Source organism: Cervus elaphus, chromosome 5, assembly GCF_910594005.1.
Source record: "Cervus elaphus chromosome 5, mCerEla1.1, whole genome shotgun sequence".
In the NCBI taxonomy this organism is placed as follows: Eukaryota; Metazoa; Chordata; class Mammalia; order Artiodactyla; family Cervidae; genus Cervus; species Cervus elaphus.
This window is the reverse complement of record NC_057819.1, coordinates 130,493,430-130,518,890: the sequence shown is the minus strand read 5'-3', so window position 1 is coordinate 130,518,890 and position 25,461 is coordinate 130,493,430. Positions and strand designations below refer to the sequence as shown.

The 25,461-nt window shown below is 43.2% G+C and overlaps 1 long non-coding RNA gene across 3 annotated transcripts; it reads right to left on the bottom strand.

The window, feature by feature from the left end:
- Positions 1-1,598: 1,598 nt before the first annotated feature.
- On the bottom strand, positions 1,599-25,461 carry LOC122693496. 3 transcript variants are annotated; one of them, XR_006340922.1, is made up of 4 exons: positions 25,350-25,459; positions 20,449-20,451; positions 8,473-8,537; positions 2,612-2,922 (listed from the first exon to the last, which is right to left on the bottom strand). It is a non-coding gene; the product is annotated as an uncharacterized LOC122693496 (long non-coding RNA). The 3 variants fall into 3 exon arrangements; XR_006340923.1 differs by lacking the exons at positions 2,612-2,922; positions 20,449-20,451 and adding an exon at positions 1,599-2,201 and having other exon boundaries at positions 25,350-25,461; XR_006340924.1 differs by lacking the exons at positions 2,612-2,922; positions 20,449-20,451; positions 25,350-25,459 and adding exons at positions 1,599-2,201; positions 9,063-9,139.

Below are 25,461 nucleotides of genomic sequence, written 5' to 3'. Positions count from 1 at the left end.
ACTGGAATATTCCTACCCACAAAATCACTTTTTTGTTGTTTTGATTCAAGTGAGTTAAATGACAATGCTGTATGTTGTGGGGTTAAGATCAACACTGGATTGTGTAGCTTATATTTTTTGCCAGAGATTTCGAACTGGGGAAAGACCAACGCTGGTTCTGAGTCTGGTTCCTAAGGAACACTGTTTTCTTTTTGCTCTGAAATTCAGATCCAGAGAGACTGGACGCAGGAAGAGCAGGGCTCGGCAGCCTCCCCCAGGCCAGTTCTCCCTGCCACGAACCAAGAATTGTCCAGCAGACTCCAACAAGCAAACGCTCTGCAGAACAAATGCTTTTGTGGGGGGTGGGGAGGGGGAACCACCACCATGGACGTGAAGTGAAGCGGCTGCAGAGGAGTGATGCTGTTAAAGTGCATGATTCATTAAGTCTTGTCTGAGTGTCAGATGCTCAGCATTCGATGCTATTGCCTCCAATTTAAATCATTTTTAAAGAAGTGCTGGAAAAGGTGCTGAAAGGCACTCACTCTGTTCCCGCTTGAACACTTGAAAAACACTGTCTGCTTGTGCGCTGTGGTAACACTTTGCATTTTGGCTAGACACCCTGTGCGGAGCCGTGCTGGAGCTTGAGTTTTGTTGTTTTTTTTTTTTTTCACAAGTTTGTACAGTTAACTGAAGGCAGGAAGAGAACATAGTATTTCCACCAGCCAGAGTCCCTCCTGATGCCATCTGTGAAATTAAAAGAAAGCGCGAAAATGGAACTCCCCCTCTGCGAGGAGAAACCCCAGCACATCCAGCCTTCCAGTCCACCCGGGGCTGCCTCCTCCACCTCCAGTTCGTGGAAGGCGTGCGCTTCTCTGCCCACCGTCCTTCTCTCCTAGAATTCTCTTCAGAAACCCCAGAAGTCTGCAGCTGCTGATCGTGGTTTATCATCACCAGTTAGGACTGAGGCTAATGTTGCTATCATGCCCTGTCAGTACCCAGTGACATCATAGAGATTCCAAACAGGGGGATCTTGGTATCTGCCCCCAAATACCTGTGAGGGTCATCACTACCACTCCAGCCTCACGCAAAAAGGGAGGACACATACCACATGGATGGTCCTTGAGGATGTGCTTGTTATTGTTCTTTAGTCACTAAGTTTTGTCTGACTCTGGGACCCCACGGACTATAGCCCACCAGGCTCCTCTGTCCATGGAATTTCCCAGGTAAGGATACTGGAGTGGGTTGCTATTTCCTTCTCCAGGGGGAATTCCTGATCTAGGGATGGAACCTGCGTCTCTTAAGTCTCCTGCACTGGCAGGCAGGTTCTTTACCACTGAGCCACCAGGAAGCCATGACGTTTAGTGAAATAAGCCAATCACCAAAGGATGAACATGTACAATTCCACTCACAGGACATCCCTCACTACAGTCAACTTCAGAGAGAAGGACGGTAGAATGGTGATTGCCAGGGTTCGGGGGTGGGGGGTGGGTGGGGATGAATGGTTATTACTGTTCATTGGGGAAACGGCTGCAGTTTTGCAAGATGAAAAGAGTTTTGGAGTTGGATGGGGGTGATGGCTGTACATTTAAACCATACACTTTAAAATGGTGAAGATAGTAAAATTTTAAAAATATTTATTTGGTTGCACCAGGTCTTAGTTGCCGCATGCAGGACTGTCAATCTTCACTGTAGAACTCAGGATCTTTTTTTTTTTTTTTTTCAGTTGCAACACTCAGGATCTCTAGTTGGGGCATGCAAACTCTTAGTTGTGGCATGTGGGATCTAGTTCTCACCCAGGGCTTGAACCCACACTCACTGCAATGGGAGCTTGGAGTCTTAGGCACTGGACTACCAGAGAAGTCCCAAGATGGTAAATTCTATGTCAAGTGTATCTCACCACGATTTACAAGAAACGATGCAGGTCAGCAAGTGCTTAGAAAAGTCCCAGTGAAGATTTCCAGTTCTTCCCCAGATGAGCCTGAGTGAGCTATTCATGAATGAAATGTAGTTTTCAGGGATATTCATCTGAGATCTAGGCCTTCATATCCTCAAGGATCTTGACAGGGAAGCTGTAACTTTTGTTAGAAGTGTGGTTCTTACTGATAGAAATTCCTCCAGCTTCTCAGAATATTGCCAACACAGGCCTTCAGCAGCAAGCTAGAAGTGCACAACTTTGCTGAAAAGTTCAGAGAACACAGCTGGTAACTGACCGGACCTGGAGTCTGGTGGATAAGTAGACAGACACAGGCAAAGAAAAACATCAGACCATGTGAGATATAACTGCACCAAGAAATAATGATGTGTTGTTTGTCAATGTACAGATTTCCAGATTTTTACACAAACAGAAATCACACAGTCACAACCAACCCATGACCCATTGCCACCATGAAGGCCTGTAAGGTACCAACTGTCATCTTCATCTACTCTATTATTTCATCTTCAGTCTAAGTGAAGAGAGACCAAGACCACGAAGCCCAGCGAGGGGGCGAGGCGCGGCTCTGAGGCAGGACTGCTTACTTGCTTGTGGTTGCTGTAGTTGCTGTTTAGTCGCTAACTTGTGGCCGGCCTTTTTGCGACCCCACACATTGTAGCCCGCCAGGCTCCTCTGTCCACGGGATTTCCCAGGCAAGAATACTGGAGTGGGCTGCCATTCCCTTCTCCAGGGGATCTTCCTGACCCAGGGATCCAACACAAGTCTCCTGCATTGGCAGGTGGATTCTTCACCGCTGAGCCACCAGGGAAGCCCTTTCCTTGTGGGAGCAGTTGTTTTTTAGCCCCAAATTCTGTACTTTGCTTTTTCCCCTAATGTAAGTATCAAAGAGGAAAGGAAAGAAAGATAAATTCATAAATCTTTCTGGGTGACAGATGGATTCTAGGTCTTCAAATAAGCTGAAATATCAACCCACTGACTCCTGTCTCTTCAAGGCTCTGGTCAATGTCCAGCTAGTAAAAAAAGAAAAAAAAAAAATCACAACCAAAATCGAGGCTCCCAAATAAAGTACTCATGGTACTGAAAGTTCTTCTTACTCCCTATGTATCAACTTTCAGCAGCCTGACTGTTATGTCATATTGAGCAGAAATAAATATAAGTAAAAAAAAAAAACTTGAGCCTCCATATGCCCACCATCAGATGGCCAATCCCTGTGATGACTAATTCTTCAGTTCTACCACTGCATGCCATCATCTGGAAAATGCAAATGCAATGGCCTTCCCCTCTCCTCCTTCCTGTCCAGAATGCAGATGTCCACATAAACTTCTCTCTCCTATAGAGTGACCACAGACGAATCTCCCCAAGTCACAGACTCACTAAGCTGCAAGGAGCCTAAAACAGACCCCTGTAGGACTGTCCTTAATCATTTCCAGACAAACGAGATACAATTTCAAAAGATCTTCAGGAAATGCAAATCCCCTCCCTCTTTGGTGACCTGTTTTGAAGCTCTATTCCCATGATCAGAAAAATCTTTATGATCACTACTCTCAAGTTCATCCTGCTACAGTTTCACCTTCTTAAACACATGGTGTTTTCAACTTCACGACAACCTCTCAAACATAAAAATCAGTTAGTAGAAAAGTAGACTGAGATATGGTAGACAACACCCAAATAATATCATATTCTACAAAAGAACACAGTATAGGGATTTTTAAAATGATGATGCATTCTAATATCTTTAAAATATGATTCAATATAGAAATACTTGTAATACAGGAAACTTCAGGTTAAAGACCTCTGCACATGTGAGTATATTTAGATGATGCTTTCTTGGTGTCAGTTTCATCTATACCTATCATATGCTCGTGTAAGCAAATAAAACTTCCTAAGTATGTCCACATCGACAGGACTTTGCTGGTATGTACGCATTTGCCTCTGTCCATGAATGAGTCTGTTTCAAGCACACGTATGTGTCTGTGCATGGGTAGAAAGATAAGCTTAGCAATTGTGTGATTTGTTTCTGCTTAGGCAGTAAGTTACTAATCTCCTGATTGGAACCAGATTTGTATGAATTAGGAGTTGAAATTGGAACAGTCACTGCTGTGTGCAGGATGTAAAGTGAATAAAATGAATGGGGTATTAACCTTCAACCACTGAATATTAATCAGCTTTTCATAAGAAAGAAAACACGAAGCTTGCCACACTAAATATTTGCAGCGCTTATTGACAGGATGTGATTTCTTTTCTTCCTTAGTTCTGTTACTTCCAGTCAAGGACAGAACACCGGACAATAGTCAAGTTGACCTGGACTAATGTATGATTTGAAAACCCCAGGTACTGTGGGTAGGCCAGGCTCTGTGAATGTGTGGGACCTGATGAAATGATATGCCTTTTATCAAAAGCAAGGCTGTCTTCCAGTCACTCCTGCAAACCCAGGCCAAATGTAGCCCAAAGGGAATTCAAAGAAAGACTGTGGACAGGAAACCTTGATGACCACAAAAATGAACATGTAAAAGGAATACATTTCCTATTGCCTTGAAAAGGATTTGCAATTGGGGAACAACTCAGTCTGAATATGTGAATGAGATCTACATCGACCCCAAGAAGGATTATAAAAAGAAAGAGTCATGTAATAATGGAATCTGGGTGAATGCAAAACCTATAATGGTCCTTTTTTCTTATGCAATATTGCATTTACTTTTGTTTGAGGATGCAAAGCCTTGGATTTATGGCTTGTTAACGGTAACATAGCATATTTCTATCAATTTCTACATTTGAACTTATCTACCCATATCTGTATCAACCCATATCTCCATATAAAAACAAATAGAAATACATATGTAGAATGTGTTATGTCACCAAAAAAGGCAATGAATTCTTATCTTTTGAAGATAGTTTCAAACAACATATTATATTTAAACATTATATGTCTATAAAACTATATGCTGTTGTTGTTTAGTCACTAAATCTATGTGACTCTGCCACCCCACGGACTGTAGCCCACCAGGCTCCTCTGTCCATGGGATTTTTCCAGGCAAGAATACTGGAGTGGGTTGTCATTTCCTTTTCCAGGAGATCTTCCCGACCCAGGGATCGAACCCAGGTCTCCTGCATTGGCAGTGGTATTCTTCACCACTGAGCCACCTGGGAAGACTATAAAACTATATATAGTGCTATACAGAATGTATTTTATGTGCTAGACTTAAGCAGTAATTGGACTCAATTTAAAGATCTAGGGAGAATGAAAAGGAGAATTTCTCCCATACCTGGCTCATGCAGATCTGCAAATATTTTAAAATATATTTCCAAATATTCAAATTTTTTTTCATTTATTTTCAAAGCAATGCTTCAAATGAAGGCAGTGTAAATTTCTATGACATTGTATTTATAAGTCAGTAGATACCTCTCAACCTCAAATATATCAGAACAGCATTAAGTAAATTATTTTCCCCCTAGGTGATCGCTCTCATTTATTTTTCCAACAGGTGACCCTTTTTTTGTCTACACCACTGAGCTGAGATTTCTGCTGCCCTCATATGCTTTCTGCCAAAATATTTTAATCCTTGATCTCAAATGCAGAAGTAATCTGCATAATGTCCATTGAGCACTTAAAAAGTATTCTACTCCCTTTCAGCTGGTAGTGACACTAGAACTCCACCCTTGTGACTAATTCCACAAAGCTGCTGATGACTGATAATAGCTTTGTGTCATCCTATAGGACAGTTTTTTTCTGTCATGTCTGTCTCTTTGCGACCCTATGGACTGTAGCCCACCAGGCTCCTCTGTCCATGGGATTTTCCAGACAAGAATACTGGAGTGGGTGCTATGGCTGATAACAGCTTTATGTCATCCTATGGGACAGTTTCTTGGGTTCCTAAGTGGTGCTTGTGGTGAAGAATCTGCCTGCCAATGCAGGAGATATGAGAGACTCAGGTTCGATCCCTGGGTCGGGAAGATCCCCTGGAGAAGGGCCCTGCAACCCACTCCAGTATCCTTGCCTGAAGAATCCCAGGGACAGAGGAGCCTGGTAGGCTACAGTCCACGGGGTCGCAGAGAGTCAGACACGACTGAGTGACTAACACACAGGACAGTTTCTTAGGCAGAAATTCTAAGGAAGCTTTCTTCCCCCTCCACGTGATCCTATACCCTAGTTATTCAATCACACCCTAATTTAGGTACTACCACGAAGTGTCTTTGAAAAGTAAGGCTGCTAATCAGTTGAACTTAATATAGGGAAAAGAGGCTGGATTACCCCAAAGTGCTGTGTGTTCAGTTGCTCAGTCCTGTACAACTCTTTGTGACCCCGCAGACTAGCCTGCCAGGCTCTTCTGTCCATGGAATTTCCCAGGCAAGAATACTGGAGTGGGTTGCCATTTCCTTTTCCAGGGATCTTCCCCACCTAGGGACTGAACCCTAGTCCTTGCGTCTGCTCTGTTGGCAGTTAGGTACCACCAGTACCACCTGAGAAGCCCATTATCTAGATGGGCCCAGTGTAATCACATGAGTCCTGAAAGATGAGGCAGACCAGTCAAACAGAAAGGATGGAGTGGAAGAAGTAAGCCCCACAAAGGAGACCAAAGGAAAGGTCAGAACTTGAACTCTGACCTGTCTCACTGTTGCTGGCTTGGAGGAAGGAGGACGGGAGCCATGAACCAAGGAATGCCAATGGCCCTGTGCTGACCGCCAGTGAGGAGACAGGGGACTCTGTCCTGCAACTCCAAGGGACTGAATTAGACTGGCTGCTTGAACCCGAAAGGGCTTCCTCCCCACCAGCCTCAGGGAAGGAACGCAGCCCTGCCCATACCTTGGATTTAGCCTGGTGAGACCCATGTTGAATTTTGACCTATAGAAACTATGAGATAATAAATTTATGTTGCCTTAAACCACTAAACTTATGGTCATTTTTTTATGGCAGAAAGTGTGTTGAAAGTATTAATCACTCAGTTGTATCCATCTCTTTGTGATTCAATGGACTGTAGCCTGCCAGGCTCCTCTGTCCATGGAATTCTCCAACCAAGAATACTGGAGGGGGTTGCCATGCCCTCCTCCAGGGGATCTTCTGGACCCAGAAATGGAACCCAGGTTTCCCACATTGCAGGCAGATTCTTTACAGTCTGATCCACCAGGGAAGCCGGTATGGCAGAATTAGGAAACTAATTCAGGTAACTGCCAAAGATTCTTGAGAAAAATCTTTATTAAGAAGTCTCAAGTGAGTTTCAGCAAAGCCTGGGAAGGGAATGAGTGCTGGAGGAGAAAAATATAACTCTAGGAAGTGTTGGAGAAGGAAATGACAACCCACTCAGGTATTCTTACCTGGGAAGTAGCACAGACAGAGAAGTCTGGCGGGCTACAGTCCATGGGGCTGCAAGAGTCAGACACGACTTAGCAAATAAAGAACAAAAAACAATAGGAAGGACATTCCTAAATCCCATCTCTAACTTTACATGTTTTTTCAAATTGCTTTTAAGTAACTCTACTGAAGCTAACACAGTATTGTAAACCAACTATACTTCGATTTAAGAAAAAAGAAACTGTTGCTTCTCACCTCAATATCCTGGCTAGAGTATGGTTAACTCTTCTATAATGCCAAAAAGAGAAGTAAGCAAGCGTGACATGGAGGTAATAGAAATCGGTGGTGCCCGCCTCATTGGTGTTTCTACATATCTGGCCACAGCATCTTAGTCCATTTCTAACTGAAGATCTCTGATGCTCAGAGAAGTTCAACAGCTATACAGTAAGTCCCCTACAAGTGAACTTTCAAACATTCAAAGATACCAACGTGCGCATGCAGGCCCAGCTGCGTGAGTTGGTTCTCACGTCTAGTGTACGTCGTCACGTGCGTACACCCTCTACTAGAGGCCGTGCTTGTGTGTCCTTTACGGTACAGTACCACACAGAGTACAGTGGGGCTCAGTTTACCTTTATTTCAAGCCTAGGCTGTCTGGAAGCAAGAGGGGAGACAGTATTGACTGCAGCCGGGAGCCGGAACCCGTGCCGGCAGCAGCAAGCCACAAGGTGCCTGAGTGACATCCCACCTTGCCCTCCGACGCCTACTGCTGACGATCCTTCAGCTCTGCCATCTCCCAGCTTCCCTTCCTCCTCCTCTTTTTGGCTGTTCACTTGATGCCAGCCCTGGCATACGCCAGCTATTCTACTGTACTATAAGATTAAAAACGTTTACCTTCTGGGTTTGTTTTTTTATATACTATTTGTGTGAGAAGTATTACAAACCTATTATAGTATAGTCCTATGTAGCTAATTGTGTTAGTTGGGTACCTAGGCCAACTTTGTTGGACTTTTGAACAAACTGGACTCACAAATATGCTCTCAGAATGGAACTCAATTGTATGTAGGGGGTTTCCTGTCCTAAGATCACATAGCTGATAGGAAACTTGAGTTCAAGGTTTCTAATGTCTTATCCTAAGTTTCCTGTATCATTTCCCTGCTTCCCTACTTTATTATGAAAACTGGCTGAAATTTAGAAGGAACACATTTAATATTAATAGACCACGAGAAAGTATGTTGTGTTCGTACATGTAAAGAGAATGAATATAGGCATTTACCTGGATCATTTGCAGTTCAAGTAACATCATCAAAATGCAATTCTGCTCATCTGACTCATGGATAACTGAAACCAAAAAATATATATATATATTAACCAAAGGTATCCAGATACTCAGGAAGAGGAGGATTTGGTTTAGATAACCTACATGGATGCTCCCATGATTCTCTCTTGCACGTCCCCAAGATCTCGTGGCCACTCTCTCAGCACTGAATAGCCCTGGCACTAAGAAGCCTGAGCTTGACTCTAGCAGATAATATCCACTTGTTACCCTGGAAGGCCAACTGAAAAGCCCTAGGAAGAAAACAGAATGACTCGGCATGCATGCTGAGTGGAATCTGGAGACTCAGGATGCAAAGGCCCAGGAGTTTGAAGGGAGCATTATTTGGAGGTTGGCCCTCACCCCTCCCCACCCATCTGAATGCCTTTGGCATTGCTAGCATCCTCACTTTGGTCTACCAGATTTCTCCCTTTCTGTCATTTCTAGACCAACAGCCAAACACCTCAAACCCCAGAATCCTGAGGCAAATAACTCCTGTAGTCTGCTGGGTTTCAGAACTCAGCCACAGACCCATCCCTTTTCCAAGTCACCTCATCAAAACTTCCAGACTGGAGGGAGATTCGGAGACTCGGGTGGTTTCAGCTGGAGCTGCTTATGAACCTCCCGGCTAAAAGCAATCAAGCGCATGGAGAGAACCCTAAAAAGAGGTGGGCGTAAGGGTTTATGCAATGTCTTGGCTGAGACCGTAAAGTGGAATGCCCCTCCCTGCACTTTTTGGAATGAGATCCCTAAAGAAGCAAAATGATCTGGAAAACATCCTTCAAATAAAATGGATGTGAAACGTCCAACTTGAGCATTTCTGTAAATAATGAAGCTTTAGCTTAAGAATTGCATCTCAGTCTATGAGAGCCTTAAATCTCTAGCTAAGCTTAAGACAAATCCTTAAACTGATGAAGGAAAAAAGTATAGCCCCGTTGGAGATTTTTATAGGAAAGAGAAAGAAGAGTCTTAGATAAAGAGGAGTAGATTCAGATACATCTCCAACTTCCCCCTACACTGTCATTTTGAACATCATCCACTCTGTTGGTTAGGAAGAGCTGCTAGCAGTCCGCAGCAGACTCTACTTCTAATGCAGGGGGCGTGGATTCGACTCCTGGCCAGGGAACTAAAATCTCATACGCCAAGTAACAAAAACAAGACAAAAACAAAAACTCTATGTCAGCAGTGATAGTTACACAATTCTGTAAATATACCCCAAATCATTGAATTGTACAAGTAAAGCAAGTGAATTGCGTGGTTATCACAATTATAACTGATTTTTAAAAAAAGAAAGAAAGAAAGAAAGAGCTGCTAATGGAGGGAGTGGAGGAGAAAAAAAAAGAAGTCTTGATATTTATTTTTGTCCAGAGCAGGTAATGGCAGCCCACTCCAGTATCCGTACCTGGGCAGAGGAGCCTGGCAGGCTACAGTCCGTGGGTTCACAAGAGAATTGCACATGACTTAGTGACCAAACAACCAAAGAACAAAAACCGTAAGTGTCAACATCACTGTCATATGCACAGGGAAACAAGAAAAGTGACTGTGACTCACATCATTTTGTGTGGCTCTTGTGAAGCTAGTCAACAAGAGGAAGTCACACAAGACTACAGGGATGGTACCATTTATTCCCCTCTAGTCCACTCTGTGTTCTGATCTGATCTCCTTTGGAAAGCAAGAGTAAGGGCAAACCCTCAAGCAATGCCACTGGCAGGCTCAGACCTCCGGCCCCATTCCCCATCACCCGCCAGCCAGTGATCAGCTCCAGTGCATCACCACCACTCTTCCCATCTCAAAGACTTGACATGCCTGGAAACACAAAGCCTCTTGGACCCTAAATGACTTTCTTCCAAGTCACTTTAGGAGTAACATTTTCCAGTAGCTCCACAAGAGTTCAGAAACCTGCCAGTTCTGAGATGCATATTTACGCAAGCTGGGAGTCTTCCTCCAAGTCCAGAAAGGTTATCGAGTAAGTGTGCTCCGTCCTTGGGAGCACAGGGGCTTGGCACAGGGGAGGGGGAGGTGAAGGTCAGGACGCCTCTCCAACTGCCACACAATCCCATCCCAGAAGAGAGACCTAGGATGATTAAAATACTGTTTTTGCAGCTGTCACACAAACGCTCTTTAAAATTCCTCTTCTGTATCCTAGGATTTAATGCAAATTGTCCACAGAACAGGAGGGTCAAAATGATAATTTAGATGCAATTAGCCAGATGTGTTGGAATGACATTTCTCCCACCCACTCCCCTAAAATTATCTGAATAATTTACACATACATAATCACCTTACTCCAGTGGGAAGTGTACCCTTGTTTATGTCCCCTAAATACCTAAACTTTCTAACAGTGTTACACCCAGAGTGTCAAGTCCGGAGAAGTATATAAGATAACTTTGTGAGGCCAAGCTGTCTCTCTCTTAAATGCAGACAGAATTAATTTGTTTCCATTAACTCGTTATCAAGTTACTTGACTTTGATTCCCAGCACAAACATATTAAAAAAAAAAAAAGAGGAAGGGGGAGGGTAGTGGTAGTAGATTTTCAGGAAATAGCAAGTCCTTTTTTCTACTGAGATAGAAATCATTTGGCAAGCCAGGGTGAAATACCTCTAGTTCCCAGTAGAAAGAGGGAGAAAAAAAAATTTTTTTAGAAGATGCTAATGAACCACAAAAGAAAAAGAAGGAAGTATTTTTTTAAATGAGACCTTACTTTTGAAAGCAGCTCAGTTTGCAACCAATTTTTGAAGAAACGTCAAAGTTATTCCTTTGGGACCTGTGTATAAGAACTGAACCAGGCGTTCGGATGACTGCAATGAAGACGTGAGCAATTCAGGTGACTTTAGTTAAACAGCCAGCATCCTCAGAACTGACCTTTCAGACACAGCCTTTCATCTCCAAAAAGGATGAAGCTGGTAAGAGCCAGTGACGTGTAGCGAAGGGACGGAGGGGCCTTAGGTCCCAGGAGCCAGACCGCCCTGTGGGGTGACTGCGCTGGGTGGACTTATGGGGGCGTGGGGGCTGCTCCTCGGGGAGGCATTTGCTTTTAAAATTATTTATATGAAGGAAGTCCCACAGGCTAGATGACTCCCAAGGCTCACCTGCCTTTTTAACTGGAGGTGCTCAAACGCCTTGGTCCCAAAGGTGGTCACCTTCATCTCCCTGTCCAGAATTCAGACACTCATGTGAAAGAGATGGTCAACAGGAAGGGCTGGGAAAGAGAGTTGACAAAGGGAAGCCAAGCACCAGCGTAGTCTCCCTACAAAGCAGCAGGCCTTGCTTGCAGCCACATGCAAGACCGTTTAGCTCCATTCAACATGGAGATAATTCAGATGTCAAGACAGCTTACAAAACTGCCCAAGAAAGCGGCTTGGAGATGATCACTGGGAGAAGTCATCAGTCCAGCTCCTCCAGAGAGAAGACGGAGTCTCACCAGCCAGTACTGAGGTGAGGGCAGAAAAGCAGCAGCAGCACAGGGGAGGCTGGGCGTGGCAGACGCAGGCTTTAACATCTGGGCATCCCTGGTGGCGCAACAGGAAAGAATCTGCCTACAATGTGGGAGACCCGGGTTTGATCTCTGGGTCGGGAAGATCCCCTGGAGACGGGAATGGCAACCCGTGTAAGATACAGAATGGATAAACAACAAGGTAGGGCACAGGAACTACATTCAATATTCTGTGGCAATATTGTATATTCATATATTGTAAATATACAGTTTATATTGATAAACTGTAACAGAAAGCAATATAAAAAAGTATCTGTAGTAAAACTGATCATATAATTGTGGATGCTTGGGCTTCCCTTGTGGCTCAGGTGGTATAAAGAACCTGTTTGCAAATGCGGGAGACACGGGTTTGATCCCTGGGTTGGGAAGACCCCCTGGAGAAGGGAAAGGCTACCCTCTCCAGGACTCTTGCCTGGAGAATCCCCATGGACAGAAAAGCCTGGCAGGCTACAGTCCATGGGGTCACAAAGAGTTGGACACGACCAAGTAAGCAAAAAAAAAAAAAAAAAGTATAATGAATCACTTTGCTGTGCAGAAGAAATTAACACAACACTGTATATCATCTATACTTTGACAACAACAAAAAAATTACTTAAAAAAAAAAAAAAAAAGGGGGCAGGAATCCCAGAAAAAGAAAAGGGGATTGTGGAATATTACTATTATTGTATTTATCCAAATTGAGGAAGGAGCTACCAGCCTTTCCTCCTTCCCTTCTGGGAAGGATTAAGACTTCTTCGTTCCCAATCCCTGAAAAGATTACTATCTTCCACGTCCCTGTCTCCCTGTCTATAAAATTGTGATTGCCAAGCTACTTGTTTTCCGGTATCCTGGACTTTCTCCTTCTATACACAAGGTGGAATTGCCAATGTTTACCTCCTTGCAGTCATGAGATTTGCTTTGGCCAATATCATGTGAGCAAAGGAAAAAGACCTTCAAGCGGAAGATAAATTTTAAGAGCCAATAGACAGTAGCCCTGCTTCCTGCCTTATGCCTGTATCCCTGAGTGAACACAAAGTGGTCCAGAAACCCCCCAACTCCACCCCAGGTACCCTGTTCCTGCTGGCTGACCCATGATGACTGTGTAGTACAAATAAACCATACGCCTCTGTTATTTTCAGCCACTGAAATTCTGACATTGTTTTTCAGCTAAAGATACCAAAAAAAAAAAAAAGGTAAAATAATAGCAAGTCCAAAAGATTTCTGATTGTTTCCCTAATGACTGCTTGGATAATTTGACATTTCCATGAAATAACTGAATTCTTTCCAAACTGCTTCCCTTTCTTCGAGTGTTTGTGCTCATTTGCAATCAACTCTTTGTGACCCCACAGACTGTATAGCCTGCCAGGCTCCTCTGTCCTTCGAATTTTCCAGGCAAGAATACTGGAGTGGGTTGCCATTTCCTTCTCCAGGGGGGTCTTCCCGACCCAGGGATCTAATCCACATCTCCTGAACCGGCAGGCAGTTCTTTACCCTCTACACCACCCGGGAAGCCCTTCCTTCTCTTTACGTCTACGCTGTTACAGCGGTTCATGAAGTGTCTGTCTCATCACACATGAAGTGTCTGATGTCTTTCGGGACATCAAATCCTCCTCATCCTGGGAAAGCACAGAAGACTAACAGGACTATTTTAAAGCCGTGCTAAGATCCCTCCACTGTCATTCAACCAGTCACATGTCCTTGGAAAATTCACTCCAATTGTCCAAATCTCAGCTCTCTTAGCTATATTAGAATCGTAATTTCTTTGAAAAATTTTATTTCTGTATATATTTACTTGTTTTTGGCTGTGCTGGGTCTTCCTTGCTGCGAGAGGGCGTCCTCAAGAGCACGGCCGTCTCACTGCGGGGGGCTACTGTGGAGCACGGGCTCTAAGGCGAGAGGGCTCAGTAGCTGCGGGGCGCAGGCATAGCTGCCCTGGGCATGTGGGATCTTCCCAGACCAGGGATCAAACCAGTGTCCCCTGCAGTGGCTGGCAGATTCTTCACCACTGGACCACCAGGGAAATCTAGCATCGTGATCTCCATCTTTCCAATCTGTTGTCCCATGAGGGAGTGTATACAAATTGTACTGATTCTTCCCCTTCACTTCCTCTCCACCGCAGAAATGCTACTCAATTCTCCTGAGAACATGTTTCCTTTCCATAAATGAAGATTATAACACCTACCTCCCCACCTAGGGTCAGGATTAAATAAATCAGTGAAGACAGAGCTCTTATTAGGTATATGCACTAAATTCGTAGCAGTGGATGTAATCTGTGTGATCATCATTATAGTGAGAAATTGCATGGAACCTAATAGGTACTCCTCTGCAATTTCTTACTATAATGACGATCACAGAGATTACTTGAACAGCAAGGAGATCAAATCAGTCAATCCTAAAGGAAATCACTGAATATTCATTCATTGGAAGGACTGAGGTTGAAGCTGAAGCTCCAATACATCGGCCACCTGATGCGAAAACTGACTCATGGAAAAGACCATGATGCTGGGAAAGACTGAAGGCAGGAGAAGGGGATAACAGAGGATGAGACTGTTGGATGGCATCACCAACCCTATTGGACATGAGTCTGAGCAAACTCAATAAAGGACAGGGAAGCCTGGGGTGCTGCAATCCATGGGGTTGCAAAGAATCAGACACAACTTAGCGACTGAACAACAAAACAGGTACTCAATAAATCTTGGCTGCTTCCTTGGCCCTTGGAGAAAGGGCCATTCCTGTTTTGGAGCAGGGTTATTTGAATAGCATTATCAATTGTTAAACAGCAGGGTGGCCAAAGATCTACCAAGAGAAGGCCTCAAAAAAGTCTCTGCTTTAGACCCATTTACAGTGAGACCTGTCTAGATGCTTAAGATGCCAGGTTTTTTCTTTCCCATTCTGCAAACACATGGCTTCCATTAGCTGACTGATACTGACACACCTGAAGCTTCCAAAGTACTCTGGGCCTCTGACAAGTGAAAGGCTTGCATGCCCAACACGGAAAAGGCAGGCTCTGCAGGCACGGCATGCCGCCAGGGGCGGGGCAGCAGAGGCGTTGAGTTTAGGTAGGAGACCGAACCAGGCTCTGTCGTTAATGACCATCCTGTCCACACCTGAACATAAATTAGCCACACCTGGTGAGGCTCCTAATGCTCTGAGCTCCAAAGGTGATGTCACTGTGCATACATACCCTCCATTAATCAGAGCGAGTGTGTGTCTGCGTGTGTGCTAAACAGGGTCCAGGGACTCATGAGTAATTTGCAGTGTGTGCTCCGCACCACCTCTGCTGAGCCTTCTCATCCACAGCAAACCCAAGCTCCAGTGTTGTGCTCCTTTTATTTTCCGTTTTAAGGACACTGTTGTTTGTTCAACTTCTTAGAAACAAGCCTGAATTTTAATTAGCTTGCAGTTAGAGGCTGCAAAATGGTAACTTGATCCTCACCTAAATTTTATCATGTTTCCCATCTTCAACGCGACTCGCTTTGCTTTTGTCCTGCGAGACAGTGATGCCCGAGACCTCATTTTGTGTTCTGTGACTCATGGCAACAATGCCACTGGCGAGGGGGTTAGAGGCAGACACAGCACTGACCTGAGGAGTCGGGACAATTCTCTGCTCTACATCTCATCCCCAAGGGGATGACTCCAGGGAAATAAGGCTTCATGTCCTTGATTACAGAGGGGACCTACTTAATCAGGGTAGTCCTGTTACCTCCCAAAATGTTTGCAGTTTCAGAGCGTGCAGCACAGCTGAGCAGATAAAAGTGATGAAAGAACAACGAAGGCACATTTATCTAATATTTGGAAGCAGATGCATTTTTTAAAATTATTTTAACATTTTTATTTTTTAGCCATGCCACTCTCCATGAAGGATCTTAGTTCCCCAACCAGAGCTCAAACCTACACCACTGCATTGGGAGCATGGAGTCTTCGCCACCAGACCACCAGGGAAGTCCTGGAAGCCGGTGTGTTTTCAACATGTCCCAACTCATCAGATTCTGTCCACAGCCCCGCAAGTTAGGTGAGCAGTTACTATCAGCCCGCTTGTAGGTGAGGAGAGGAGGATGGAAGGAGGACAGTCACTTTGGTTGGCATCACAGCTCCACCCAACTAACTTTCAAACTCCAGGTTAGTTTCTCCATTGCTCCACTTCTGTGTGTCTTCACATGTGAAATGGGGGGAAAAGACAGTCACTACTTTTTCTTTCAGGCAAGGCTTTATTTATCGGGGTCCCTGTGGCAGCAGGAAAGGAAGAACAAGCAACAGGTTCCCTTGCTGCTCGCCAAAGTGGGGAGAACTGGTTCCTTATATGGGGTGAGGGTAGGGGTGGCTTGGGTGGTTTACCCACCCCCTTAGGTGGTGCTGTGTGCAGGAGGCAAGCATGGTACCCTGTTTTTGCTCCAGGTTTCTCTAAAGTGGCACTTGTGTTTTTTTGGTCTCTTTATATCTTTTGTCCAGAATTTGTGCATGCACGCAGTTATTTTTATTCCCATACGGTTTCTTTGTATTTTGTTGCTTGAGGAGACATGTGTCCTGGTGCTCCTGTTGCTATTTCTTGAGTTGCTGTTAGGTTCAGTGAGTTAATAGATGTCAAAGAGCTTAACGGTCATGCGTGACATGTAAAGTGCTGAGTGTGTGCCGGCCGCTGTGATGATAAGGAAAGGTCTAAAGTTGAAAATTTGGGGACGCAAGAGGCTGAGGGCTGAAAATGTCCACGGAGATAAGCCTTGAACTAAGATGACAGCTCCATCATCACAGCACAGAGGAAACAAACCGACAAGATGCCCTCACTCATATCACGGCTCTGTGCCCACATTCCACCCTGCAGCGTCCTCAGACAGGACACGGCTTCCTCACACTCCCCAGGGAGACTGACCAAATCTGACGGTTGGTTATGGAAAGTTGTATCTCCCTCGTTTTACAAAAACACATCCAAAAATGTATGGGAGAGAAACAGTAAAAGTTTGATCCCTTCCAGCCCATTGGCTAAAATAAATCTTTTGGGTGCCAGGTACCATGTCCTTTACGTTGCACACATTTTCTGGTTTGTTTCTCACGAACAGGGTGACAACTGTACTGGTGTGCGCAGGAATGAGGCATTATCTAACACCTGAGGTTTTCAGAACTAAAACGGGAAGAGGCCTAGGCAAGACAGACAGCTGGACACCTGACACAAGGCAAGGACTCTATCCATCCCGTTTTGCAGGTGAGGGAACTAAAGTCTGAGGACTCCCAAGGCCGCTGCTAGACCAGCTAACTAGCCTAGCTGGGATTGTTAAACCATTATAAGATAGTAGTCAGAAAGAGCCTCTTCCTATGTGGGACGAAGATAAAGCATGTCAGCAAAGGTGTGAAATGAGCTATTGCTCCCCTTATTAGAGGGCTTTCAATGGTAAAGAATCTGCCTGCCAAAGGAGATGTGGGTTTGATCCCTGGGTCAGGAAGCTCCCCTGGAGGAGGGAATGGCAACCCACTCCAGTGTTCTTGCCTGGAGAATCCCGTGGACAGAGAAGCCTGGCGGCTACAGTCCGTGCAGTCACAGAGAGTCTGACGTGACTGCGCACAGCACAGAACTCTCCTGGACTGTGTTTCTCAACTCTTGATGCTGATAGTCTTCTTCTGTTATTAGACTTCCAAGGTACTGGGGGCACAATCTGAATTGTTAATGAATAGACTTCTGTTTCTTAACCAACTTCATTCTACCTCTGAGGAAAAAGAACAGTGACATTAGCATTACCAGCTCCAAGAGAATCTAGACTTGATTTCCTAAGAAAAAATGTGCGTTAGAATCCATCTATTTCCCCACCAAGGGAGATCTCAGCCGGCAGTGGCTTTCTGTGGATTAACATTTCAGTGGCCATGAGTAACCCTCCAAAGGCATTATCTTAGCTCCTGTACACTTGCCAAGTGTATTTCAAGGTTACCTTACCACCAGCTCTCTTGCCTCTATAAAACAAGAGTAGGATCTGCGGGCTGTGTGAACCAAGAATCATCATCTCAAGTTAGGAGGGGGCCCAGGAAAAAAGGTTCCACATAGAAAAGGATTTTCCAATTTCCCAAATAATTGTTCATGAATGAATTTACTTAAGCGAGAGCTTAAGTGCATTTCAAAAGAAACCAGTGATCATAGCTGTGAGATGAACACTGCATAAATTTAAAGGCTACTTGGGGACACTCTGAAATCCCAAGGCAAAACTGACTTTCTTGGTTTGATGGAGGAGTAGGGCCAACTGAGAGATTAGGCTGATTCTGTTTTTCATGAGTCATTTTGTCTGTGGATATGCCTCTCAAATTAAAACACACATAAAAAAATCCCTAGGTGTGAGGTGATTAAAGTTTCAAATCTGGTCATTTGAAAAAATCACAAAAGTGTTGGATAAAAGCCACACTGTTTGGAGGATTTTATTTTTCTTTTTAAAATCCTAGGAGCTGCTGAGCTTATAAAAAAAAAAAAAAATCCTTGGTTCCAATAAAAAGTGAAGGCTTTTGGAGAGAGTCACTCTCTTTGATATCAGATGTATTTTAGTCTATAATTTTCCACTCTGGCTTATGCGAATGTCTAGGCTTGATTCCATCAACTCATTTAATCTCTGATTTCATAAAAAAGCATGTTTTCTGTTTATCTTTGTCCAAACTGAGTGCAATCTGTGCTTTCTAGTTCTTCTAACAACCTCAACTTTCCAAATTTCGTATCAGAATGCCTGTGTGGCTTGGTACTTCTATGCTTGTCTTGACAGGTTGGAAACTGCATGTTCATAGTGAGAAAATTAAGTTACTACTCCCAAAGACACCCAGTTACAAAACTGTAATTTAAAAGCATATCATCACTTTAATTTACTGCAAGTAGGTAAAGGGTTGGGGGGTAGGGCTGGGAAGAGAAGTAAATACAGATGAGTGCTAAGCTACAAGTTCCAAAATTAACAGAGAAAACTTTTCCCCAAATGTTTAATTTTCATATACAAGCTAGTTACTGAATTGGAGAAAAGTTAGCATTCAACACAAGCTCATTTGAAACCAACCAAATCCAGAAACTTGAATTCACTTATTATTACATCAATTCCTTGAAGCTGAGAAAACTGTATTTCAGGGAAAGTACATAGCCATTTGGTCACAGGAGTTGAACATTTTAATACAGCATAACCTCCAACCCTACATACAGATGAAAATACTAAGGACTATCTTCTGTTTCAGCTAATGATCCTCATTCTGTTACAATTTGGCCATGAGTTTATAAAGACGTATTTCACTTTATTGTATCCATCATTACTCCAAAGAGATTTCCAACATCCAATAAATGAACAAAATAATTTTTTTGGATTACAAACACTGGCTTTCCCAAAACGCAAAATTCTGTTTGTCAGTTTCTCAATTTATATTTAGGACCAAATCCTTAACACTCAGAAAATCAAGTCCTGAAAAAAGTATTACGTTGTACCACCTAACCATATACACACAAACACAGGCGCACACGCGCGCACACACACACACACACACACTGCAATAGCTTCCACAAAAGACTACGCTAGTCAAGAAAAAGAGCGAACATACAGTCTACCACATCTCATGAAACAGACTCAAGTTCACTGTTCACGGGGAATAAAAATTTAAAAAGTAACCCAAAAGGTTCAGATTAAAGGCAATACTTTTCGTTATTTGTTTGTTTTTATTTCCAGTTCCTTGTCAGTTAGAAAACCTTGGTCATTCAAAAACAAGTTTATTTGTAAATGAGAGTGAAGAGTTGGCAGTTGAACTTGGGTCTGGCCATTCTACCTGAGCAATGAAAAAACAAACGCTACAGAGGCTTGCAGGACTGTTTAACTCCCCCGTTGGCAATCCTCTTGTCGCCCTGAGATTGTCTTAATTATAGAGTAATACTGGAAGTATTCTTCATTCACAGATTAATTAGCTGATGCCTAAGCAGCTATTTGAACATAAAAGGCAACATGTAAATCTAAGTATAATTATTCATCCTCAAGCTAATGAACATTTAATTAGTGTTTTCTGTGGGTTTAATGGTCCATAAAGAAAAAGGCAGTTTGGGGAAGGGGCTTCCATCACTGCTGTAAGAAGTTCAGGACTGTAGATCTAAGTGGAATGAAAAGTATTTATTTAATGTTCAAATAAAGCTTTTACAATTAGAGATTAATTGGAAACTGCCTCTCTCCTTTCCTCGTGACTAACAGTATAGTGAACTGAAAATGAAGCATGGCTTTTGGCATCATTTGCATACTTCGAGAAATAGGAATCATAGTTTGCATCAGACTAATCTGATGTTTTATGACAAATCCAAAGATCTACCTGAGGTGAAGTGTACAGAGCAGAAAAGATGTTAATTCCGAGGTGTTTGTACAAGTTTCGAAGGTGTTTCTGTACTCTTGGTAAAGCAGGGTAGAAGCTTCCTAAACAGGACGTCATGGCCAAGCTGAAAGTCATCCGATAAAGCTAAGTGTTTTGCAATATACCTGCATTTGACCTTCTGACATGGTTTTCTAATTGTTTCTCTCTATAATTCCCCTACTAGATTATACAACCAAAGCCAAGTATTTGGGTGTATAATTTTTTCTATTTTTAGCCTTATCCAGCCATAGTATTCATTAAATGGGTTGATCAATAAACCCATAATAAAAATTAGAAACAGTCACATATAACTCAGATGAGCAAATATGTTTCTGAGTATAAGAATTATTCCTAGGAACTTAAAAAAAAAAATATTATGTCAAAGAAAATGTGACTAGCTCTGTCACAAGTTCTCCATTCAGAAGTCCCTGTTACGATGTTGGGTCATTAACACAAACATCACCAAAAGGAAACTGTCCAGAAAACGTTCTCAAGTAACCTGGCACTGAAGCAGTCGTTTTTGATTTATCTAATCACTATCAGCATCATAGGAGTTCCCTGGTGGTTCAGTGGTTAAGACCTTGCGCTTGCACTGCAGGGAACACGAGTTCGATCCCTGGTTAGGGAACTAAGATCCTGAATGTCACATATGGTGCAGTCGAAACAAAAAAAAATCTGTATCAGGTCACTGCCTCAAGACACAATTTTCTCAGTGACAAAATGGGTCAATTGTCACAATCAAATGAAATGATCATAAACCTAACATAAAGAAACTATTCAATACATGTCCACATATCCACATCAGCTGTTTCTACAGAAATTTCAAGAAATAAAAAAATTTAGAAACTTGCTGAAAATAAGTAGAACCTTATGCTTCCTGAGAATTTCCTTTGCCAACCGATAATTCAAGTAGCACAGAAGCAATACTGGAGGAAAAAATACCGACATTTTGGGATAGTAAGAGGCACACCCTACACCTATGCTTTGGAAAATGCTGGAAAATTAAACATTCAAAGAGAGCTCTTAAAAAAAAAAAACAGGTATAAAGATATGTCATATTAGTTTTTTATCAAAAGGAGAAAAATTAAAAGAATACAAAGAATTTAATAGTGGAATGGCTTCCCTGGTGGAGTAGACAGTAAAGAATTCACCTGCAATGCAGGAGACCCAGGTTGGTTCCCTGGCTCAGGAAGATCCCCTGGAGAAGGGAATGGATACTCACTCCAGCATGCTTGCCTGGAGAATCCCACAGACAGAGGAGCCTGGCAGGTTGCAGTCCACAGGGTCACAAAGAGTCGGACACGACTGAGCAACTAACATTTTCATTTTCATTTCTCATAGTTGGGAACATGATAATAATGCCGTTTGAAATTTTACTCAAAAAAAAATAAAGTAATAAGTGAAAGATGAGTATCTTAAAGTACCCAGAAGTCTACTCTGTTTTTCAGAAGGATGTTTCTCATCTTCCTTTTGGGACTCCTGAAAGGATTTCTAAATACAGTGCCTCGAAAATCTCTGTATCTACACCAGACACCACAGAAGTGTCAGACATTCCTTACCGAATAAGCCAGCAGGGTAGCAACATTTGACCAGGTTACAAAAACACGTGTCTCAAGAAACCCTGTTGGAAAGGTCCTTGCAAAGAATGAGCATGCAGCATCTATGCTGGCTCTGCCCCACAGCTGAGGCACAGAACTCACAGAACACTCCCCCTGAGCTCCGTGACAAGAGTCTTGCCCACCTTAGCCTCCAACTTCCCTTACTTCTTGTCCTGCTCTACTTTAGATTTTTTTTTTTATGTAGACGTTTTTAAAATCTTTATTGAATTGGTTACAATATTGCTTCTGTTTTATATTTTGGTCTTCTGGCCTGGAAGCATATTGTATCTTAGCTCCCCAAGCAGGGATCAAACCTGCACCTCCTACATTGGAAGGCGAAGTCTTAATCACTGGACCCCCAGGGAAGTGCCTTGACCTGATGTATTATCACCAATTTCTACAGTGTATGAAAAAAATCCTGGTCTCTGAAAAATAGAAGATATATTTCGATCTGAATAAAATATCAGTTTTTAGAAGGAAGGCCTGAACCTGTTTAAAACGAGGCAGGAGAAAATCATATTGCTAATATAAATTGCTGGAAACTTACACCAAGGAAAAAGTCTCCGCTTAATAAATAAATCTGAGAACAGCTGTCTAATATTTTTCCTTGGCTCCTTTTCTGAATATTTCTGCATCTGCTCAAGACTATGGATTTTTAAAAATCCAAAAAGAGAACAAAAATTTTTTACCATTGATGACATCATTTATTGCCAAGTTTCCTCCTCTTTTTAGAAACACAAAAACATACAACAAACAAACCTACAAGAAATGCTAGATTCTGGAACATCTACTGCTTTGCAGCTTAATTGGTAAAATGAGATAAAATGTGCGAGTGCCTGTTTACAGAAGTCACAGCCATTCTGAAATGCAAGACAGTCTCCTTTTATTAATAACAAGGGAAGCCAGGCGAAAGAGGGCGAAAACCTAAGTAGCTCACATCCAACAATTAAAGAACAAACATATTTCGTGAAGCCTCTGACTCCAGACAGCTTCACTGTCCTCCTCCCCACTTTTTTATTGGAGTCTCTGAAACCATTTTGCTTGGGGGAGAAAGTCGATTTTAGCAGAGTGGGAAAAATGCCAAACATCCATGGCAACTTAGAATTTTTCCACTTTCTTTACATGTTCAATTGAGACCTTCATAAAATTATAAATGAAAGGACACATTATGAGCACTCTCTTTGAAGGGGGGAAAAAGGGTCTTGCCTGGAAGTAAAATTTTGGAGTCTATATCCTGCTTCTCTAGAGAACACTTGGGAGATTTCTCTGCCAACAGCAGGGCCCCTGAAACAGCTTGTCCTTGCCTTCAGAATTCTAAAAGGTAGGCCCACCAATTGTTCCCTAATAGCGGATGAGGCATTGAGCAGCAGGAGGGGGCTGGAAAATACTGGACTCTGTGTTGGTGTCTGGGGGCTGAGGTCAGTGTGTCTTGGCGCCCACTGTCCACCCCCCACAGCCCCCTCCCTCCGTCCCTTCCCCACCACCAGGGATTCACTCCTGTTTACTTTGGGGAGACTGCAACTTCTGTTTCTTAACGTTTAAAAGAAGTTTAAAAGCTTATAAAAAGGCTCTTAAGATTTCTTGGACACCAAATGCCTCTTACAGAACAATATTTTGATGAGTTAAGTGTAAATGAATCAGAAACCTATGTATTAAATTTCCCTTGACATATACATCAGTTTAAAAAATTAATGGAAAAAGTGCCCAGGGCTCAAAGTGTTCGGGGTTTTCTCAAACTCAGAATGCTTCAACATGAAGAATGATATTCTGTTTGAATCAGCCTGGTTTGCTGATTTCTCTTTGCCCCCCACACCCCCAAAAAAACCCTCCTTGTAAGGGAGGGGGTAGCATTTCCGGATGGTGACCTGCTACCCCAGGACATGCCCCTTTCCTGGTCCTTACTCTTGGGTCGAGGCAGAAACCAAAGGCTGGGCTGACATTAGATGTCGAACCCCTGTTCACTGCAGGTTGACCCTAAAAGCTTTTTTTTTTTTTTTCCAAGATGTAGGAAACTAAATAAACAATCACAGAAGACCATAAATCACTGACAAAGATATTTAGATTTGAAACAGCCCTTAAAAAGAGAATATGCCACAATTTGTCCCTTAGAGATTAGCTCAGTCCTAAGTCCCATAACTTTGGATCCCATGAGTTCTGCTGATAAACAGCCCGAGAGTCAGAACTTGAGGACGGGTCTAGTTTGGGTGTTTTCTTTTGTTTAATGCTTATTGTGGATCCAAGAAAACACCCACAGAAATATCCACAACCCCAAAACCTGAAACCAGACTGGATCTCTAAAACCATCCTCTTCTGAATTTTTTTTTTTTAGTTTTTCGCCGCTTTCGGTTTTGTTTTGTGAATGGATGGCCATACTTGGTGAGCAGCTGACTGTGCGAAGTCACTTCAGGCTTGTCAAACTCTTCAGGACCACAGGGACCATAGCCTGCCAGGATCCTCTGTCCATGTGATACTCCAGGCAAGAATACTAGAGTGGACTGCCATTTCCTTCTCCAGGGGTCTTCCTGACCCAGAGATTGAACCTCGACTCTTAAGTCTCCTGCACTGGCAGGCAGTTTGTTTCTGTTGTTTTTTACCACTAGCGCCTTCTGGGGAGCAGCTGACTAGGAAAACTGAGCAGGTGAACAAGATATCAATGCTGCCTTTATGTGACCTGATCATTTGGGGAGGCAACTGCTAACTTTTTAGGGGAATCGTCCCACGTGCTGAGCTGTCCACAATCCTGGTAGTGCTGCTGAGGAATCAAGCAACCCGGCCTTGAGCATCTGTATCCTCAGAACGAACCTCGGGGGCCAGCACGGCAGAGTGATGGCTTTGAGCTCGAAATCCCCAAGTTCCCTCTCATTCGATTAAACTACAGGAAAAGTTTCTGCAAACTGCAATGAGCTGTCTCTAGAAGCTGTTTTTACTGTCAGTTTCAGAATTCACACTCTCTATCTCCTTTAGGAGAGTTTGCGGCCCCGGGGTTTCACAGGAGGCCTATACACTCTCCAGCCCATCAGTGTAGATACAAGAGAAAGCTTGCTTAGAGTGGATCTAGACCTAGCTCACCCTTTCTCTAAGAAGTGCTCTCTCAAAAGCTGGGTGGGGCCTTGAGGGATGGAGAAGTGACATTTACAGAAACACACATTTTCAAGACAGTGTTTAGCCTTACTCCGCTCCGAACATGTGCTGAATACACGTTTGTCGAATGAGTGAGTGGGAAGGGTAGGCCTTTCCCAGGAAACCTGTACGGATGATGAAAAGTTTAAAAGACATTAAAGTGAGCAAAATGCAGACTCCTCCACCTCAACAGCCTCCCTTCGCCAGACCCGTCCGCGCACCAAAGAGGAGCAAAGGGGAACTGTCGCCACAAATGAAGTCCATTAACAATTCCCAGGAAACAAAAATAGTATCTGGGTAATAAAAAACAAAATCTTACCTTTTTTTTTTTTCCTTTTCTTTTGTTCTTAGTCTACTTTCACTGACTTACAGGGAGGGGCATGGGAAAGCCTCGAATACAGAACTTTCTAGCACAAAGTAGCTGAGTAAAC